Genomic DNA, 20,512 nt, shown 5'->3' with positions numbered 1-20,512 from the left:
GGACAGGACTTTGGGGGAAGAACTCCAGAGCTCCGTGGATAAACCAATTGGCCTTAGCAAGGGGCAGATATTTAAGCAAAGCAGGGAAAAGAGCTTTTCACCCCTCAAGCAGTAGAAAATTCCCACTCCTCCCTCAGATTTAATAGGTGGAGTCGGTGGAATTTCCCAATAATTTTTCTTCTCCACCCCTTTTAAAAAATATATTTGCCCAGTATTCCTCTACTTTTGTCAGATTCATATAACTATTTACTCCCAACAAACATAAACACAAATTTAATAAACAGCAACTAATGATAATGATGACAATGACATCATCATCATTTGTTGTGGGGTAGGGGGGTTGTTGTCTTCACTGTTACCCCTGCTCTGAGTAGACCCATTGGCATTCATGAACATGACTAAGGACTATTCATTTCTGTTGGTCTGCTGCTCTGAGTAGCACTTGCAAAAATTGTTTGTTTTAAAATATTTTTTTTCATTTCTTCATTCTATTTAAATATAATGGCTTTAAATACATATTCTAGGGAACGGGGTGATGTTTACACATTTAAAGTGCTCGCCCCTCCCAAAGAACTCTGGGAACTGTAGTTACCCCTCACAGGACTACAATTCCCAGCACCCTTAAACTACAGTTCCCAGGATATTTCAGGGTGGAGTCATGTGCTTTAAACATATAGTGTGTGTGCAGGCTTTAAAAATATCATTATATCTTCAACTTCTGGTCGTTGTATTAAATCAGTCCATTCCTATTTTTATTTTACTGTATTTTTACGCAGGTCAAAGCCCCACTGAGACCAAAGGAACTTATGGCACTTCCTAATAGGAGTATAGCCTTACCACCATCAATTCCCCTATTCCCAATGTTCAGGTTACGAGTGCCCTTGCAATGGTGACCCAAGTTGTAAAGGTAAAGGTAAAGGGACCCCTGACCATTAGGCCCAGTCGTGGCCAACTTTGGGGTTGCGGTGCTCATCTCGCTTTATTGGCTGAGGGAGCCAGTGTACAGCTTCTGGGTCATGTGGCCAGCATGACTAAGCTGCTTCTGGCCAACCAGAGCAGTGCACAGAAATGCTGTTTACCTTCCTGCCAGAGTGGTACCTATTGATCTACTTGCACTTTGACGTGCTTTCGAACTGCTAGGTTGGCAGGAGCAGGGACTGAGCAACGGGAGCTCACCCTGTCGCAGGGATTCAAACCACTGACCTGATCGGCAAGCCCAAGAGGCTCTGTGGTTTAACCCATAGCGCCACCCGCGTCCCTACCATTCCCCAAAAGATGGAAATGTCAGCAGGCTTGTGGGAATCCTGTGTTCTGAAGTACATGTTATCTTCAGGGATGGAAAGAGCCCTACAGAAGGAATAACTTTTAAAAGGCCAATTAGCAATGGAGGAGGCTTCTACATTGGGCCCAATCCTTAGTCTTCAGCCAATCCCCAGTGCCTTTCTTACCAACCAGTCGGGAGACGGCTCTGCCTGTCATTAGCTCTGGCTCCCCCTACTGCTGGTCTCCTTGCCTTACACTCTGCCAGTCCCACGCGGCACCAGCCACTTCTGTCAATGGGGACTGAGCATGCTCAGTGAGCACAAAATGCTGAAGGACTATAGGTGGCTAAATGGAAATATGTAGAGTGGGGAGAGAGAGAATGGAGTACAGTGGCAGGAATCCTGAGAAGAAAAACTCTATACTGCAGCATTTTGCTGCAAGTTCCATGCTCCATTAATGGAGAGGCATGCCCAGTCCTGTGCACATTATGGAGAAGCATCACAGTTCAGAGGTAGAACCAGTGGCGTAGCGTGGGGGGTGCAGGGGGGGCCGGCCGCACCGGGCGCAACATCTGGGGTTAGGGCAAATCCACAGGTTAGGGGGCGCAAATCCACGGGTTAGGGGGCGCAAATCCACGGGTTAGGGGGCGCAAATTACTTGCCTTGCCCCGGGTGCTGACTACCCACGCTACGCCACTGGGTAGAACACATGCTTTGCCTGCAGAAGGTCCCAGGTTCAGTCACCATTATCTCCAGGTTGGGATGAGGAAGATTAACTGACTGGAAATCTGGGCAGCTGCTGCCAGTCAGTGTAGACAACACCAGGGGACAAGTCATTGTCTGATTCAGTATAAGGCAACTTCCTGCATTCCAGTAAAAAAGTCTCATTGTGTTTAAAGGAAGCTTACAATTTCAGCCTTAATTAAGAATAGAAATAAAAAGATACACTATCATTTCCACTTCAAAGCATAGTAATATACAACATGCAAATCACCATGCATTTGATGCACACACACACACACACACACACACACACAGACACACAAACACACACACACCCTTCCTATGTGCAATTTGTTAAACACAGACAAGTATTGGGAACATCAGTGTATTTTTATGGCATTCAACACACACACCCTCCAGCTTGTACCATATTGATAAAGATCAGAGTAATTAAATTACCCATAAAAACTAAATCCAAAATAATGCTTTGCCTGAATCAAACATAATATCTGTCAAGCACCAGCATCAGATACTTGACAGTGGCTACCCAAAAAACGGAATCTCTGGAACCACACGAGAAAATATTGGCGCTTCTCTCAGCATCTGATGTGCCTCTGGTACATGAACATTTTCAATCTGAGGGCCACACTTGCTTCTTTGCAACCACCCAAGGGCCACATCATGCCAGTGATGGCAGAAGTGGGTAGGGCAAAGGATGTAAATTTTTCCTCTATACATACACAAAATACTCCATTCATCTAAGCAAGAGGCAGCTCAAGCCTGAGGTCGTTGTCCCTGCCCCTCCCCTCCCGTGTGCTAATATGACTGACAGGACCTTCAGATTGGACCATCTCATAAGAAAATAAGAACTGCATAAATCCAACTCCTTCCAGGGGAAACAGCACTTGTTAGATTTCTGCCTGTGGCGCCTCTCTTTAAAGACCCAAGGATTCCTACACCAGGGGAAATTTGTGCTACTTGTCAAAGAAGCCTTCCTGTCCCTACACATAAATATCTCCCAGGAAATACTGAAATTCATCTTCATATGAAATTGCCATGCATTGGGGCCAATGGTCCATCTTGCCCAATACTGACTGCCAGAGTTGTTGGTAGCTTTCCAGGATCTAAGGCAGCATAGGTGCCAACACTCTGGGGCCCTTGGTGCCCCATGAAGGGGGTGGGCAGGCACCCACACATTTTGGTGCCAGGGCCATGCATGCTGCATGGCACTCATGGTCCCAGGCACTCACAATCGCAGGGCCATGGTGGCAATCCTATCAGGCAGGGGGATTCCCCCAGCATCTGATACCTGATTGGAGAGAGAGAGAGAGATGCTAGGGACTGAACATGGGACTTTCCCCTTGTAAAGCAGATACACAACCATGAGGCAATGGGTGCTACCTAACTTGAGAAGATGGTGAACATGGAATGTTTCTATCTGAAGCAGATGCACCACCACCTAGCTATGGACCCTCTGTAGGTCAGTCTTCTAATATAAAGCTGTGAGAGCGCCTCCCATATTCCCTGAAGCTTGCAGAAGCACAAAAAGTTATGGTGAGCGCGCACACACACACACACACAGAGAGAGAGAGAGAGAGAGAGAGAGAGAGAGAGAGAGAGAGAGAGAGAGAGAGACCCACCCTAGGGACAGGTAGAATCCTCAAAATGAGCATGCTGAGAAGCCTTGGAATGCTGCCTGACTGCTGGGGAGGGACAGAATGGAAGGAAGTGGCCAGAAACAGAACCATGGAGTACCTCTACACAGCAACATTTTGTTTCAGGCCCATTGGCAAAATGATGATGAGATGGAACTTTCACATCATATCCAGCACACAAGGTCTTTCAGCTCACCTATTTAGGGCACACATCCAGGGCACACCACTGCTTTCACAATGGCTGGGCAAATATAGTTCCTCCTCCAACAGCATTCTCCCTGCGTGATTCCCAGCAATAGGTATTCAGGGGCATTATTGCCTCTGACAGTGGTGGGTAGAACACAGCAGGTGGCGCTGTGGTTTAAACCACTGAGTCTCTTGGGCTTGCCGATCAGAAGGTCAGTGGTTCAAATCCCTGCAAGGGAGTGAGCTCCCATTGCTCTGTCGCAGCTCCTGCCAACCTAGCAGTTTGAAAGCACGCCAGTGCGAGTAGATAAATAGGTACTGCTGCTGCCTAATTAACTTTTAAGACCAGAACTTTAGGATTTGTTTCACTGTGAACAAATCAGTGAGAAAGGTTGGTAGTACCAGGCACAGCTGTCTAAGTAATAATCAGGTAGACTGTTCCATTGAATCAAGCAATATCAACCTACAGCAGGGAGGTCTCTGTGGCCCTCCCAGTGTTGCTGGACTCCATGTAGTCAGCATGCCCTCTCTGGGCACAAACAAAAGAACATGATAAAAGCCTGTTGGATGAGGCCATTGATGCATCTTAGATCAGCATCCTATTCTTACAGTGGCCAACCAGAGGTCTGTGGGAATCCTGCAAGCTAAACACAAGTGCAAAAGCACTCTGACCACATGTGGCTCCCTGCAACTGGTAATCAGAGGCATAATGCCTCTGGCAGCAGAGGTAGGGCATAGCCACCATGGGTAGCCATTAATAGCCTTGTCCTCCACGAATTTGTATAATCTTTTTCTAAAGCCAGCTAAGTTGGTGGCCACCACTGCCTCCTCTGGGAGCAAGTTCCATAGTTTAGCCATGAGACAATGAGAATTGTAGTCCAACCACATCTGGAGAACCACAGGTTCCGTGTTTTTTGGCATAGAAGTCTTCATTAAAAGCCTCCTTTTCATCTTAAGCACATTACTGGCGCAAGCCACGCTCCCACAGAATCCCTAATGATTCATGCTACAGAAGCAATGCATGGCAGATTTTCCTGAAACACAGGCTGCTGCTGTTGTCATCATTAGCACAAACATTGTTCAGCTTATGGGAACAATTCTGGGAAGCTCAGAACAAGGGCCCACTAGTCCCTAGCGCATGGGGAAAGGCACCCAGTCCTTCACAGATCTTCACCTGGGCCCAGTAGCACCTATAATGGCTCGTTAATTCTAGGCCAGGTAATCAAACTGCAGGTATATTCTTAAAAGAGTTAATTTTTAACTGAGAAGATTGCTGACTGGGGAGAAAAAAATAATGCAATACCATTTTGCCCCTGAACAGAGTGGAGAAGAAAGGAGCTTGAGGAACTGTCACCGCCCAGCTTCTGTAGCAGCCTCTTCGCCCCACCCCCACCCCCGCAACACACACACACACACACACACACACACACACACACACACACGACCACCACCACAAGGACATCTGAAGGACTATCTCCCCCATCCGCATGGGAATGGAGAAGAAGCGGGAACAACTTTCCCCCATCAAATCAGTGGTCTTATCCTTTCTACAGTAACTTTTTCCCCCCAGTGATGCTTATAGTTGTCATAGGGACGCGGGTGGCGCTGTGGGTTAAACCACAGAGCCTAGGACTTGCCGATCAGAAGGTCGGCGGTTCAAATCTTCGCGACGGGGTGAGCTCCCGTTGCTCGGTCCCTGCTCCTGCCCACCTAGCAGTTTGAAAGCACGTCAAAGTGCAAGTAGATCAATAGGTACCGCTCCGGCGGGAAGGTAAACGGCGTTTCCGTGCACTGCTCTTGTTCGCCAGAAGCGGCTTAGTCACACTGGCCACATGACTCGGAAGCTGTATGCCGGCTCCCTCGGCCAATAAAGTGAGATGAGCACCGCAGCCCCAGAGTCGGTCATGAATGGACCTAATGGTCAGGGGTCCCTTTACCTTTACCTTTACCTTTACTGTTGTCATAATCTTATTCAAACCACTTTGTGAGGTCCACCTGGTATATAAATGCCATAAGAATATAAATATATGCTGACATTGTTGTTTTAACAAGTAGCACCCAGCCCTTGATTTGGGTTCCAAAAGAGCCTATGTGGAATGACAGGCTAGGCTGAAATTTTGGGCATCTTTAGGGGGTAAAGCTGCATGCACACCACACACTTAGAACATATTCTCCACACACCCTAGAATTCTGGGAATTGTAGTTTATCCCTCACAGAGCTATAATTCTCAGAACCCAAGGATTATTATTTTTTTAAGGGGTTTTTCTTTAAATATATGGTATGTGCACAGTCTAGATCTCACGGAAATCTGCATCGAGTCAAGGAGTGAATGACGTGTGGTGCATGAAAGGCTGAGGCTGCAATCCTATGCACACTTTGCTGGGGGCAAAACTCATTGAACTCTATGGTGCTTATTTCATGCACACATATAGGCTTGTACTGAAACACATTTAACAGCGCAGTCTGAACCAGGTCTACTTAGAAGTAAATCCTATTCAGTTCAAAGGGCTTACTCCTGAGTGAGTGGAGTTAGGATTGCAGCACATAGGATTACGTATTTCAGCTTCATTTCCTTCTCCATTAAGGATGTGGGCTGAATGCACACCATGCATTTAATGCACATTCTGCCCTGAAATAATCCTAGGAACCAAAGTTTACCTTTCGCCAAGCTTCAGTTCCTAGCAGTCTTAACAAACTATGGTGGGGAGGCATTCTTAAAACGTATGGTGTGTCCAAAGCAAAAATGTAACTAAATCCATACCTGTGTCACAATAACTTTGTTGGTCTTTAAAGTGCTACAGAATCTGTTTTGGCTTTTAAGCAAAGCATTGTTTGGCTATGACTCCAAGAGGCAGGGAATGAACACTCCAGACTTTCCAGGGATCAAAGCGATTCCTGTAGGAGGCCTTTAATTCACACAGAACCCTTCGTCTGGGCAGTGGATAATATCCCATTCCCTTGTGTAGGATTTGGTTGCAATAACTAATAATAATAATAATAATAATAATAATAATAATAATAATATCCTCAGTACCATACCTTTAGAATTCCATAAGAAGAAGAAAATACCAAGGCAAGATCTGCTAATAATATAGATAATATATAAACATACTACAACAACAACAATAACACAGTGGCATACATTTTATTGAGTTTCATAAGCTAAATAAATAAATAAATGATTAAGACAAGTATCTGGGCCGAAAAAAGTTACATTTAGTTCTTGGAGGAATATGCAACTTTTTGAATGATTTTTAGGGCAGAAGGGCATTCTGGAATTAGATAGAAGCTGAACCATGGAGGAAATGGAGGGGGGGATGGATCTTAGCTCAGTGGTGAGGCATCTGATTTTCATGCAGAAGGTCCCTGGTCCAATCCCTGGCACCCCCAGGTAAGCTTAGGCATGTCCCCTTCCTGAAACCCTGGAGAGCTGCTGCCAGCCAGTGTAGACAGTACTGTGCTGGATGGACCAATGTTCTACTCAGTAAAATTCAGCTTCCTGTGTTCCTAAATTAGTAAATACGTGTATCTACACATAACCTCAGTTTTGTAGACTGAACATCTGGTCAGGGATTCGTTGTAGATGCATAGCAATCACACACCATGTTCTATATAACATTTAATTGGGGCGGCAGTCAAACGTTAATGGGGTCTTGGGTACCTTCAGAGATAAATCCGCATAAGCAGTTTGTTTTCGAAAACTGGAGGCAGATCCACGTCCTAGAACTCCCCAGTGCCTTTTAAAACTACAATCAGAAGCCGCCTCCTTCATCTTTACCTGCCTTGTGCGTTTCCGTTTCAGGCCTCTTTGAACAGCGAGTTTGGAGTAACGTCTGAAGCCAACAGCAGAAATGCAAAGCACGTGTTACTGCAGCACCATCGCCAGACACGCTTACTCAGAAGTAAGTCCCACTGCGACCAGTTTCATCTACGCTAGTGACCCTGTGCATGCCTGCACGGAAGCAGATCCCTCTGAATTCAATTACCCCCAGGTAAGTGTGTATACGATGGCAGCTTCAGTCCTACCCACCCACCCACCAAAACCGTATCTTCTTTATTTTTCTTTCAGTTATATGGGGTTTCTCCCGTTTGGTTTTTAGGATAACTAATCTTACAAAGTTTGCGTTTCAAATGATTGTAAAAACAGGTCACGCCCGTTTACTCTAAATTAAAGCTGCCTTGAATATAATGGGACTTTCCCTTCAAAATTAGAGAGGTTCGAGGTCGGAGTGTAACTATGTTTCAGATCAGATGTAATAATAACGGTGGTGATGCTGGTGGTGCAATCTTTAACATACTTACAAGGAAGCAAATTCCATAGTGATTCAGTTGGAAGCCAGAGTAAACAGGCTGCAAAATCAGGAAAGGGGTTTATAGATTTCTGGGTGCGTCGGGTTTTTCAAACTTTCTTCAAAGAAAGGGGTTGATTTTTCGTGCGAATTTACTGCGTAATTTCAGATGTCTTGGAAATATTTAGCTGCACTTATTCAATCCTTAAATATAAGCCTCTTAAAATGTTTTTGAGACCTCTGAAACAATAATTCGTAGTTTGGTTTTATATTTTGAAGAAAATGTGTTGGGTTACAGCGGGGACATTTTGGGTGATCATGTAAATTTTGTTTTAAGAAATCATTAGATTAATACCTCCTCTTCTTTTCGGCCCTCACCCGGTGTTAGAAATTTTATCGCGAAGGGGCGAAGGGCTATGTACCGCTCAAAATAAGCTGTATGTATAACCTTTTCGAAACAAACTTGAAAACGAGTGTACTCAGTCCAACCCAATAAAGGTGTTTTATAGAGCGCAATCTTATGCCTAGTTACTCAGGAGTAACTTTCACTATCTCCAGTAAACCTTCCTCTCTAGGTTTCAGATCGCACCCGAAAAGTCCTGTTGATTATTCACCCCTTGAAATAAACGGGGACATCAAATAAGCTGAATTTTGCTTGATCACTAACCTCCATCATTCCCATTCTGTGTCTGTAGATATACATATTCTCTGAAGGTTATGTTAGGATATGGGTGATTGAGCTTTAAATCTTTGACATTTTATATAATATTATTCGTCTCCCAAGGGCCCGATCGAACCAATTAAGAGCGCTCTACCTCCAGCCTATTTCAATGGGGAAGAAAACTTACGCGCCAAACTTTTTAAGAAAGACACATACATTTAACAGTGTCCTCTATTCATGTTAACAGCCCATATTCTGTAATCCACTTTTAGCAATATCTGGAGTACAAATGGTTAAAAATATATTCAGGGGGCACGCACGATCAGGCACTTTTGAAGCACAGTCCATTTCAGCGGGGATATTTAGATATCATTCTTGCTTCAATTCATTTTAAATGATTGTTTTGGAGCTCTGCGAGGCGGGTGGATGGAGCCCAGAAGGTTACAGGCTTATCTGACCGCGATCCCCGCAAACATCCGGGCTTTCTAACAGCCCCCCCCCCACTCCCCGCTTGATTTCAAGAGCTAGATAAGCAGGTGCTGAAATTTTCCCCATTAGGAAACGGGATTTTAAAATGCCTTTATATCCTGCCTAAATTAACCAACTGACCCAAAGCATTTTTCAACCTGCCATCCTCTCGAACGTCCCTCCTCCTCAAAGTTGTGCCCCCCCTTCCTCCGCCAAATTTTTTTTTTATTCTATTATATAAAAGTCCGTGCTTGCATCAAGACGGCCTTGCTATGCGGGTGCCTCTCTTAATATACTAGGAAAGTATTCCCAGGAAGTGCACAGAACCGTAGCTCAGCGGCAGAACATTTTCCCTGCACGCAAAAAGTCCCAGGTTCAGTCCCCAGGGACATCTTCAGGTTGGGCTGAGAATATTCCCTAGGCGCTGCCAGTCAGTGTCGACAGCACCGAGCGAGGTGGCAACTTCTTCCTAATTGATGGCTACGTGGTCTTTGGACATTACAGCTTTCCGAGAAGGCTTTGCCAGTATTGTGAGGAATCTGATGAAAACGTTCAGCACATCGTTGGGGAGCCTTTCTCCTTTCCTGATTGGAGGGCAAATACACGCTCCCCTTTGATACGAGTTTGCAGGGGTGCTAACTGGAATAAAATATTGGTGGGGGGAGGCAAGCCCCGCCCCGCATATTCGATCACATGGCACAGTGCACACACACCATGGGAATGCCCATCCACTTTGTGGGGGCCCGGACCCCTCAAATATTTTATTGTGGGGACCGAAGCCCCCGCGGCCCCTAGGAGTTGACTCCTATTATGCGTGTTTGGCAAAGCCATGTGGAATTTCAAACCCGTCTCCGCGCGCCTTCGCGGAAACAGAAACCGTTTTTCTGAATGCCTCTCCTTCTGATCTCTAAGCAGACAAAAAGTCGCTTCTCATTGGGCTATATGATCCTGTGTACATTTATTTGGGAGGACTGCATTTCCTTTGAAATTTACTTATGCGTATAATGGTTGGGATGATAGTAACACGCTAGACTTGCAATATTTGTTTGGAATTTGTTGCAATATCGTTTCTAACTTGTTTACTTTATTTGTTTCCGCTGTCACAAACTGAACTGGGCTAGGAATTAAGCATTTGATCTGATTTACTGTCGTGTTGTTTTACGAACACAGCAACATTTTTAACCGATTGAGCGTTTCAAATGGATGAACCGAATAGGTTTAATCAGTTTACCGTGGCCATCCGATCAGAGTGCCTCTGAGCAAGCTTGGTGAGGACTGCGCTGTTAGATATAACAACCTGCCACTGAAGTTACCTACTTTTACATGGCTGCTGGTGGTGTTGATTTTTGTTTTGTTTTTATAAGGGCAGATCTCTGCCGCTAGGAGGTTACAGTCCAAATCCGACCAGGGTGGCATCGCTCCTTTAACACGGACTGGAAAAGGGGGCTGTGTGTCATGTCATCTTTGTTTTAAGGTGCCCTTCACGCTTTAAATATTTCAGTCGCATTGCACGCCCCTTTAAAAGACCAATAACCCACTCATCCACCCACACCTCAAAGGATAAACAATAACACCCACTCACTGTGGGGTATAACAGTACAAGGAAAAATGATCACACACTTCTCTAAATCTTCCAGATATGATACACACAGAGGAAATACAGAAGTCAGAGTTATAACACTTTTAGCTGCCATGGATCTCGAAAAATGTTTGGTTCTTGTGTTTTGCTCGTCCTTGAAAATAATAAGAGATATAGGCCTGCATCTTATCATATCATATCATGCTATATCATCATCAGATTGTTCCCAGTGCTGGCCCTACTCAGAGCGAACCCACTGGAAATAATAGGCATGACTAACTTAAGGCCATTAATTTAAATGGGTCTACTCTAAGTAGAATTTTTAAAATTATTCTTTTATTAATTTTTATGGATACAATCCCATTATTTTAGTAGTAGTAAGCAATAGCGTCACTTCATTTCTTCACTTCACTTTTCTCCCGAAGGAGCCCAGGGCGGTTAACAAAACTAAGAGAGATAAAATGCAACTGATAGAAACATTTAAAACGACATTATCTAAAGAAAGAATTGTTAAGCGGCACCAATTTACATCCAATAGCAGACCAAAAAGTGCTAATTATTGAGTTCCACAACAGTTAACTCCCCAAAGCCTTGAGGAACAAACGGGTCTCCAACTGATTCCGAAAAGATGTCAGCGATGCACATAAATGCAATTCCACAGGGATATGTTATATTATATACGCCCCGCCAGAGCTGATATAAGAGATGTTGGGGCTGTATAACACAATGCATATTATCTTGTTTTAGACAAGCGATTGTGGGGGAAACAAAGGGCTTGGAAGACGGAATGCGGTCTCCAACCAAGAGCCCTGCTGGATCCTAAAGACCAGGGGTCAGCAACCTTTTTCAGCCGTGGGGTCCACCGTCCCTCAGACCATGTGGTGGGCAGGACTATATTTGGGGGGGGGGGGGAATGAACGGATTCCTATGCCCCACAAATAACCCAGAGATGCGTTTTAAATAAAAGGACACATTCTGATTCCCAGACCGTCTGTGGGCCGGGTTGAGAAGGCGATTGGGCCGCATCCGGCCACGGGCCTTAGGCTGCCTACCGCTGTTAAAGACGAATGCATTTCTTGATTATCTCAGTCTGCCACCGACTAAGCAGCGTGCTGGATCCCCACTCCAGAAAAGCTCCTGGAAGATTTAAAAGGTAAAAGCGAAGGGAGAGTTGAAGTCAGATGGGGACCCGATCCCAGCCGAAGGGAGGGAGACTCATTTCAGGGGGGAACGATAGCGGTACAAACCCAGACAAGTCTACCGAAAAGTTAACCCCCTACTGCGTTCAAGGGGACCTGCTCACAGGTAAACGCGGACAGCGGTAAAGCTTTGAACACCCGTCTAGACTGCTTCATTTTGGCTGGGATACTGTCTTAAGTAGTTTACCACCATCATTTTTCATTGCTATGTATTTATCAGAGTAGTTGTAATGATTACAGCACATTGTAAGTAGCACAGTGGTTTCTATTTTCACATAACGTAGTCCAATCAATGTTACTTTTATACCAAAGTGTGCAAGATTAACAGTTCCAGTCCGGCCAATAGCACAGTGGAATAGCACTCGCCTTGCGTGCTGAAGGTCACAGGCTGGAGCCAGGCCTTTCTTGGAATGGCTGGGGAAAACCTGGTCAGAAACCATGGGCGTAGCCAATATTTTTTGTTGGGGGGGTGGGAACGGGACTTTGTTAGGGGGTGCAGAACCGACGTGATTGGTCAGTTAGTTAAGCATTTTCTATTCTTCTATTTCCGCCCCCCTTGGCTTTGCCCATGTCAGAAACCCTGGAGAGCTTCTGCCAGTCAGTGTAGACAAACACTGAGCTAGTTGGACCAAGGCTTTGACTAGGTGTAAGGCGGCTTCCTCTGTGCCCGAACTAAGGCAGCTTTTGAAGTCCCCAGAGATATCTGAACGTGCGTCTGCTCAGGGCCGGATCTAATATGAAACTAATGAAGCTTAAAGCTTCAGGGCCCCTAATCCTGGAGAAGCCGCATAAGCGAGTTTAGTCCACATTGCACGGCTCAAATTGATTAATTTGTTGTTGCATATACTTCAACAATCCCAATTGTTGAACGCATCGGGATATGCGTTCGAGGGAAGGACAGGAACTTAGCGGCAGAGCACGTGCTTTGCACGTAGGTCCCAGGTCCAGTCTCCAGTGGAATCTCCTGGTGGGGCTGGGAAAGACTGAAACCTTAAACCCTGGAGAGCTAGATGGACCAAGGGTCAGCTGCCAGCTTCCTGTGCCCTTCTAGGTGGCGAGCGGTTCCAGGGACTTAGAGAGCGGCCGGGCTGGGGTGCTGTACTCCTTTGAAAAGGGATCTGGCAAGGTGAGGAATGGGAGGTGGAAGCGGCCCTACTTTTGCTTGCAAGACTTGGGTGTTGGGTGGGTGGGTGGAAGTCCAGCGGTTAAGAGGCTGAGCTGTTAAAAGTGGGTGATCATGCGATTAAAACTCTGGCTCAGGACTTGGTGACCCTTATGCAAGCCGCTAGTCCTCAAACTCCCATCTTCACTATTAATAATGCTGTGCTGCTGCAAGGATTACTGAGACGGTTTTAAAAAAATATATCTGCAGTGTTTGTTGTTGTTGTTGTTGTTGTGCTAATCTGCCTATCTCCTACACACACACTCCGTTCCTATCTACTAAGAACTCCAGTTTCAGCACCTGAATTTGAGATATTGGGTTATTTTATTTATTACATTTTTAAACAAAGCCCTGCCTTTCCTCCAAGGAGCTCAGGCTGAAGTCCACGTTCTCTCCTACCCATTTTGTCCTCCTTAGAGCCCTGTGAGGTAGGTTAGGTTGAGAGGGACTAACAAAAGCTCATCATGAGAGAGATTCCAACCTTGCTGGTTCCGCGCTCTAGCCACTAGGTACAGACAGAGAACGATCCCCCCGCTCAGCCAGATCTCCTCCTCTCTTTAGCTTGAACCGAGCTTCAAGAGTCTGGCAGCGACGAGCTTGCTTTGGGGTAAGAAATTGGAGCTCAGAAAGGCTGCATTGAGGCGCATTGACCAGAAGAGGGCAGAGTGCACACAAGGCTTAGTGACGCGAATGCTGTCGATAGTTGGAGAAGGCACAGAAGCTTGAGCCTTTTGTCAACCACTGTTAGGACGCAGGCCAGCTTTAGGCTGCGGGGTCGTTAAGTAAGGAAAGCTGCATAGCCAGACCCTGGGAGGCTCCGTTATCTATTCGGGTGTGAGGGAAGATTCTGAAGCAGTCTTCACCGGCTGAGGTTGGCGTACAGTCACTGCTTATCTCCACAGACAGCCTAGGCTAGCAACTACAAAGAGTAGGGCAGGGAAGCTATGGCCCTGCTGGACTACAAATCCCATCATCCCTGGTCATTGGCCGTGCTAGCTGGGGCTGGTAAGAGTCCAGCACCATCTAGGGGGCTGCAAGTTCCTCTGTCCTGGGCTAAAGCATGGGGGGACTGTTGCCAAATACTATGGCAAATCTTCCTCTCACCACCTTTGCACAGGGGAACACAGAAAGCTGCCGTATAGTGAGTCGGGTCCACTTAGTATTGTATACACTGACTGCCGCTGGTTCTATGGGGTTTCAGACTCAGAGGTCTCTCCCTACCTGGAGGCACTGGGAACTGAACCAGGGGTCTTCTGCATGCAAGGCAGCAAACTGTCTCACTGAGCTGCAGCCCTTTCAGCCATGAAAGGCTGCAAAGTACGACCCAGTTAGTGAAAACTGCGTTTGAATAGGTACGCAGGAATGAGCTGGCTGCGGATTAAAGGAGATAGTGACAAATGGGAGATTTTTATATTTAGAAAAAGGTACACGCCTCTCCCCAAATCAAGCAACTGATAAAGACAGTTCCAGAGTGTAACAGAAAGTAAAATTGTAATAAATTAGGGAATGGGGAAGGAGTAAACCAATTTCTCTCCAGTTTTGAATGGAACCATTTTGTATGGAATTTAAAACTCCCATGCCCAAACAAGAAAATATTAATTCAATTGGACTCTGAGAGTTAAAGTTCCAAGGGAAGGGGGCTCTTTCCTTTCCTTTTCTCTTTCATTTCCTTTCCTTTTTGGGCTGCATGTTAGGAAGCCTGTTCACATTTGGGCATAATCCCAAGTGTGATTTTCAAATCCAGCCATGTTGCACAATTGGATTTCTCTGCCATCTTCCAGGCACAAAACCCATTTAGTTTAGAAAGTTGCTTTTGGAAGGGGTACTTAAAAGAAAGAAACAGATAAATAAAACGCATAACTGTTCATTCTGTTGATGAATCAGAAGCCTTTGGTGTTAATCTTTTGCTAAATTCGGCATCTTTACATCTCTCTCCCTATAAAACCCTGAGCTCCATAACAGGCAATGTAGGTGAAGAGCTTGTCAGATTTGGAAATTACTCTATTCATTTTCGGTTGTTGCTTTTTAATCCCTTGGCAATTTTTGGTTGGAAGAGATGGGGTAGATAAATAAAATCAAATGTCTTCTTGTCCACCTCTGACACCAGAGATCCCCCTCCCAAAAAAACTTTGGTGTGTGAAATATGTTAACAATAAGCCCTAATTAGAGAATCGCTCCTCTCCGTGGCCTGAATGAACCTCCTAAAATCTACTAGCTGCCTTGCTGTGATCATTTAGCCACGGCAAAAGAAAAAGAAAAAAGGAGAGGTGCAAAATTGCATTTTAGGCTACATTTAAAGCACTGCATCAAATAATCGTGGGAACTGTAGTTTGCCCCTTCATAGAGTTACAGTTCCCCATACCCTTAAGAAACTACCCCCCCCCAGGATTCTTTGGGGGGGATGCTTTAAATGTACTGAATCTACAAAAATGTGTATGAATACTGAACATCTGTGATAGTACAGGGTGATGTACTGAATGAAGAAATGAATCGCCTGTGTTCCCGCACAAGGTCATGGTGGTAGTTGCAATGCACATTAAGGCTGTGAACCTGTGCATGCCTGTCTACTCAGAAGTAAGTCCCACTGAGTTTCATGGCACTTAGTCCAGGGAAATAGGTTGCAGTCTAAGGAATTCCAATGAACTCAGGAGAGATTTACTTTTGGGTGAGCTCACTGAGGCTGCAATTCCATGCTCTCTTTCACAGAAGTCTTATGAACAAGGGAGAACTTTATTCCCAGGGGTCAAAGTACTGGATCCAGGTATCGGGCAGAGAGAAAAGCTGAGGTGTGTGTGAATGAGTGGGAAGGAGAAACGAGTGGAATTGTTAAAGGTTTTGAAAGTTTCCCTTGGAACATTCTCTCTTTCCTTTGGGGAAAGTGGAAATCAGGGATTGGGAATCTGTGGGCCTCCAGACCTTGGTGGAGCACATTTCCAGTTATGCATGACCATAGGGCAGTGGTGTCCAAACCTTTTTCAAAGAGGGCCAGATTTGATGAAGTGAAGGGCGGTGAGGGCCGACCAAAGGACCGACCAAAGTTGCTGACCCTTTTTTAGGGTTGGAGTTGTTGAGGAATGGGGATCCTAAACCCCAGACCATGAACTGGCAGACTGCAAAGTGGAGGGAGGAGGCTCCAGCCAGGCAATATGGTAGCGCTTCCTGCAAAACTGGATGGTTTTTTTTGGGGGGGGGGGTAGACTGCAATTGGCTTCTATCGTTGCTGTTGAGATCGGTGGTTACATTGTAATGAGGTTTTCGCGAGGCTAGGCCTGGCCTTGAGGAACGTTCACTGGGAAGTAAATCTCTGGGTCCTGATTCAGAAGTGCTTTGATCTAAACGCGGGGTGTAGGCATGGGCTGCAGCAAGGAATTGAAAACGATTTCAGGTCTAAAGTTGTGTGCTGAATGTTATAGAAGGGATCAGATATACAGTAAGCCATTCACCTCCCCAGGGCACGTTTTGGCACCTGAGGCGAACTACAAAATGGTGCCACTCCTCTCCAGGGCAAGGAAAGATCTGCAGCAGGAACAAGGGGTATGAAAATTTAAACTGGGAACAAGGGGTGAGTACAGATCAAATAAACCTTATCCACAGAGATCGTTTCGAGGGAAAGGGGGCTCGCTTTGAATCACATCAGATGGGTGCAGGCAGCGTAGGAGACCCCAGAGGGTAGCCCCCGCCATTTCCTCACTAGGGGTGGGAGGTGAAAGGCAGCACCTCCTATTCTCCGAGAGGCTGCGTGGAGCGAGCGGTGCAGCCGTCGCTGCCACTGCGAACCGTGTTTATGGAAGACAATCTTACTCAGCTACGAGTGATCGCCAAAGAAGAAGGTGATATTCCTTGGGTGCCAGATCTGCTTGCCTCTGTGGATCCTGCCACCTGAGGCGGTCACCTCTCCTTGCCTCATGGGCAGGCCCTGTACCTCCCCCCCCCCCCCGTCTTTTCCTTTAGCCTCTTACCTCTAAATCTATGAAGACTTTTACAGAGTTCCTGGATTTGTTTTGTTTATTTTTAAGGATGTAGGGGAAACAGGAATAAGGGTTTGTGATCTACACGCCGGTAGAGTAAGCGAGGTAATTTATCCAGCATTCATATGCGGCCGTGAGACGCGTCTTGGTTGTGAGCTAGGTGCTGCGCAGAAATGCCCCACCACCACGCGCTTAAATTTCGAGGAAGAAGTGAAATGGCTTCCATTAAGATTCGGGGACTTAGGAATTTCCCTTCTTCTCCTGCTCTTGCAGAATAAAACCAGAGAATAGGGCCAAGTCGAAAACCCCTCACCGCACTGACCTGTCTTCCATAGTTTTATTTCCTACAGGAGCCTTGACTTCAAACGCGCCCAGGATCGGATCGCAATTGTCTTTCTTTACGTTCCGCTGTCTCTTTCTAGAAGGAAACCCCAGGGGATGTCAACCTCAGCAACCCAAGGGGCACCCCCAGCTGTTTATCTGGAAACAACCTCCTATTGATCTCAGAGAGTGGCTTCTCCGAGTAAACAGGAGCCGAAGCTCTGCTTGACCCTTTCCGCAACACACTGCCTCTTAGCGTAGGTGTCTCCGAATGAAACGGGGGGCTTCCTTGCGAGTAACACTTCTGACATCTTCCTTGAACACGCACGCGCGCGGTTTTCGATGGTGCTTACTCCATTCCAAGGCAAGGTTGAAAAAGTGAGTGCTGGCACTAAATTCAATGAGGGCGATAATAAATAAGAAATATCATCTCCACCTTCATACTAACTTTCAAGTAAAGGCTTGAGCATTGGGGCTTCTGTTCTCCGACAGTCCTTTAACCCTAGTAGTAGTAGTAGTAGCAGCAGCAGCAGCAGCAGCAGCAGCTTGGGATCCTAATACACGCAAACAGCTTTGCACTTAAATTTCGCACCAACTCTTAAGGGTTCTGCACCGTCCTTCTTTCCCTGTCTGCGCATCCTCTCCTTTGAAGCCCAAGTCCGGATCAAGAAGATGAATTTTAGAGATTTTTTTGAGTGCCCGTTTCTAGGTGCGGCGGGTGTCCCCCTCCCCTCACTGCCATCCCACGCTCAATACACACCTCCTCCCTGCACCTCTGATCTTTTGGTAGTCACTGGAAGACTTTTTTTTTAAAAAAAGGGTGAAAATTGCTACGGTGACTAATAGGTATTTCTAAGAGCAAAGGTTTATCCGGAGAGTGGGTTAGGACTCCCCACAGTCTGTGGAAGTGGACTGCGAGGCAGGAGGTGGCATATTCCTCCTCATAGCCGTTCCAGCGGTTTCTCCAGCCGCTCTTCGTTCTCTGCACACTCCTCCGTGTCTGGCAAACTCACCATCACGGATCTTCTAATTCTGGACTTTTTCTTCGTAATTTCACGAGATAATTGGGTCTAAATCCGGAATTGTTTGCATTGGGAGGAGCGGCGGGAGGCGGGGAGAGAGGTTTTATTCCAGGGAAAACATCAGTTTTAATTAAAGCGAGCCGGGTTTGCTGTCGGATTTCGAGCGGAATCGCCTCCTGAAATCTAAAGAGCTCTTGATTCCTATTATTATTTTAGCTTGATCTCAAAATTAAATAATCACAGCATTCCGCACATACACACACACACACACGTACGCTTCTGACTACAAAGAAACAGGCCTGTGGCAGAAGATAGGACGAATATATATATATATTCAATCAAATAAACTTTTTAAAAAATAAGGAAGAAAATGACCTAAAAAGAAAACTTTCCAAAATGAGATAAACATCCATGGACAGTTTCCTTCAGTGATACAATTTAGGCAAAACCGGAAGGGAAAAAATATATACCCAAAGGAAGGCGCAGAAAGCCCTTTAATTTAAATAACTATCAAATAACTTTCAATGCATTTTCATTCCTCTTTTTTATTCCATCATTTTTTCCCCTGAGAAGTTTGCCCCCTGATCCTAATCCAAGAAATATTGTGCATTTTAAGAAACCTCAGCGGGAAAATAATTTCCCATATCTTCAGAGAGTTAATTGAAACAATCATTATTATTATTTTTTTTAAAAAAAGTTCACCAGAAGTGGAGTGTGCTTGTGTTTATTTAAACCAACCAACTGGCTGCATCTCATGGTAGCCTGATTTGTGAGAAAATATTTCAGAATAGGGTAAGGAGAAAATAATGCTCTCACAGACACCAGAAAGTGGCAAATGATATTGAATTAACATTTACAACTATTCTGGTCCTTTTGCTGAGGTGCAAGTTATTGTTGCTGAGGCCAGTACATGAAACGGTTACCCCTATGTTGTCGGGATTGATGCAACACCACACGTACAAACACACACACACACACACACACACACACACACACACACACACACACACTTTAACGTGCGGGTCAATACAAGGCGGAGGAATTAAAGACATTTGTAATTTCTGTATCCCGCCTCACACCTACAATCCATTCATTAATCTCAATTTCTCCTTTTCTTTCCCTTATTGGAATGGAAACCGCCAGGACCGCGGAAATGTTAAGAACAAAATATTCCTGGCTGGGCTCTATCCTTGATTACTGGCAGTGCGTAATTGTCTGGCCGGGTCCCCAATACAATGGAACCATCATCTGTTTCCGCTCTTGTGCGCCAGGGCGCAAAAGTAGACACAAAGGAAAGACCCAACTGGGGGCGCCCCAAAGCGGGTTTCAGAGCGTGCTTATCCCCTAAAAGAAATCCCACCAGTTCGACCCTCTTCATAAAATCACACTTGCCTGTATCTCCTATCCCCACTATAGGCGGCCAGAGCAGAACCCGCCTTTTCCACCAGAGCGCTGCTGTGCGCCTAGGTTTGACAACCACTTGGAAACAGGCCAGCAAGCGGTCCCAAAATTGAAGGGGAGATGAGGGGCATTTCTAGACATGACCCCCTGGCAGCGGCTGAAGCCCCCCTCCACGCCCATCTCTTCTTCATCATCAGCATTCAAGTTCATAGAGGGGGTGCGTAAAGGCGCTTAATTTTCTGGGCGCGCTGGACAGAGGCTCGCCGGACACACTCTCTCTCTCTGCGTGTGTGTGTTTGTTTTGAGAGAGAGATCGTGGAAGAAAACATAACTGTGCGTGAGATTCTAAAGGATTATCTCCCCTCCCTCCCCAAACACAACCGGGTGAATCATATCTGCGTCCACATCATACATTTAAAGCGCGTTTAAATTCACACAAACCCCCACGCTGAATGCTGGGAATCGCACCTTTTACAGACCTACACTTCCCAGAACCCTTAAATAACTCAGCTCTCAGGGCTCTTTGGGCCAAGGGTGAAAATGTGATTCAAATGTACTTTAAATATATGACGCTGTACAGAACGCAAGCTTCCTTTTGGGTTACCGGGAACGATC

At 45.8% G+C, this 20,512-nt stretch overlaps 1 long non-coding RNA gene across 2 annotated transcripts in view; it reads right to left on the bottom strand.

Moving 5' to 3' along the window:
- Positions 1–20,512, bottom strand: part of LOC114589410 (uncharacterized) — a 38,965-nt gene that overhangs the window by 17,310 nt on the left and 1,143 nt on the right. The gene's annotated exons all lie outside the window — the stretch shown is intronic.

This window comes from Podarcis muralis, chromosome Z (assembly GCF_964188315.1).
Source record: "Podarcis muralis chromosome Z, rPodMur119.hap1.1, whole genome shotgun sequence".
Classification (NCBI taxonomy): Eukaryota; Metazoa; Chordata; class Lepidosauria; order Squamata; family Lacertidae; genus Podarcis; species Podarcis muralis.
Note: the sequence above shows the minus strand (reverse complement) of the source record. Positions and strands in the feature narration are given on the sequence as shown.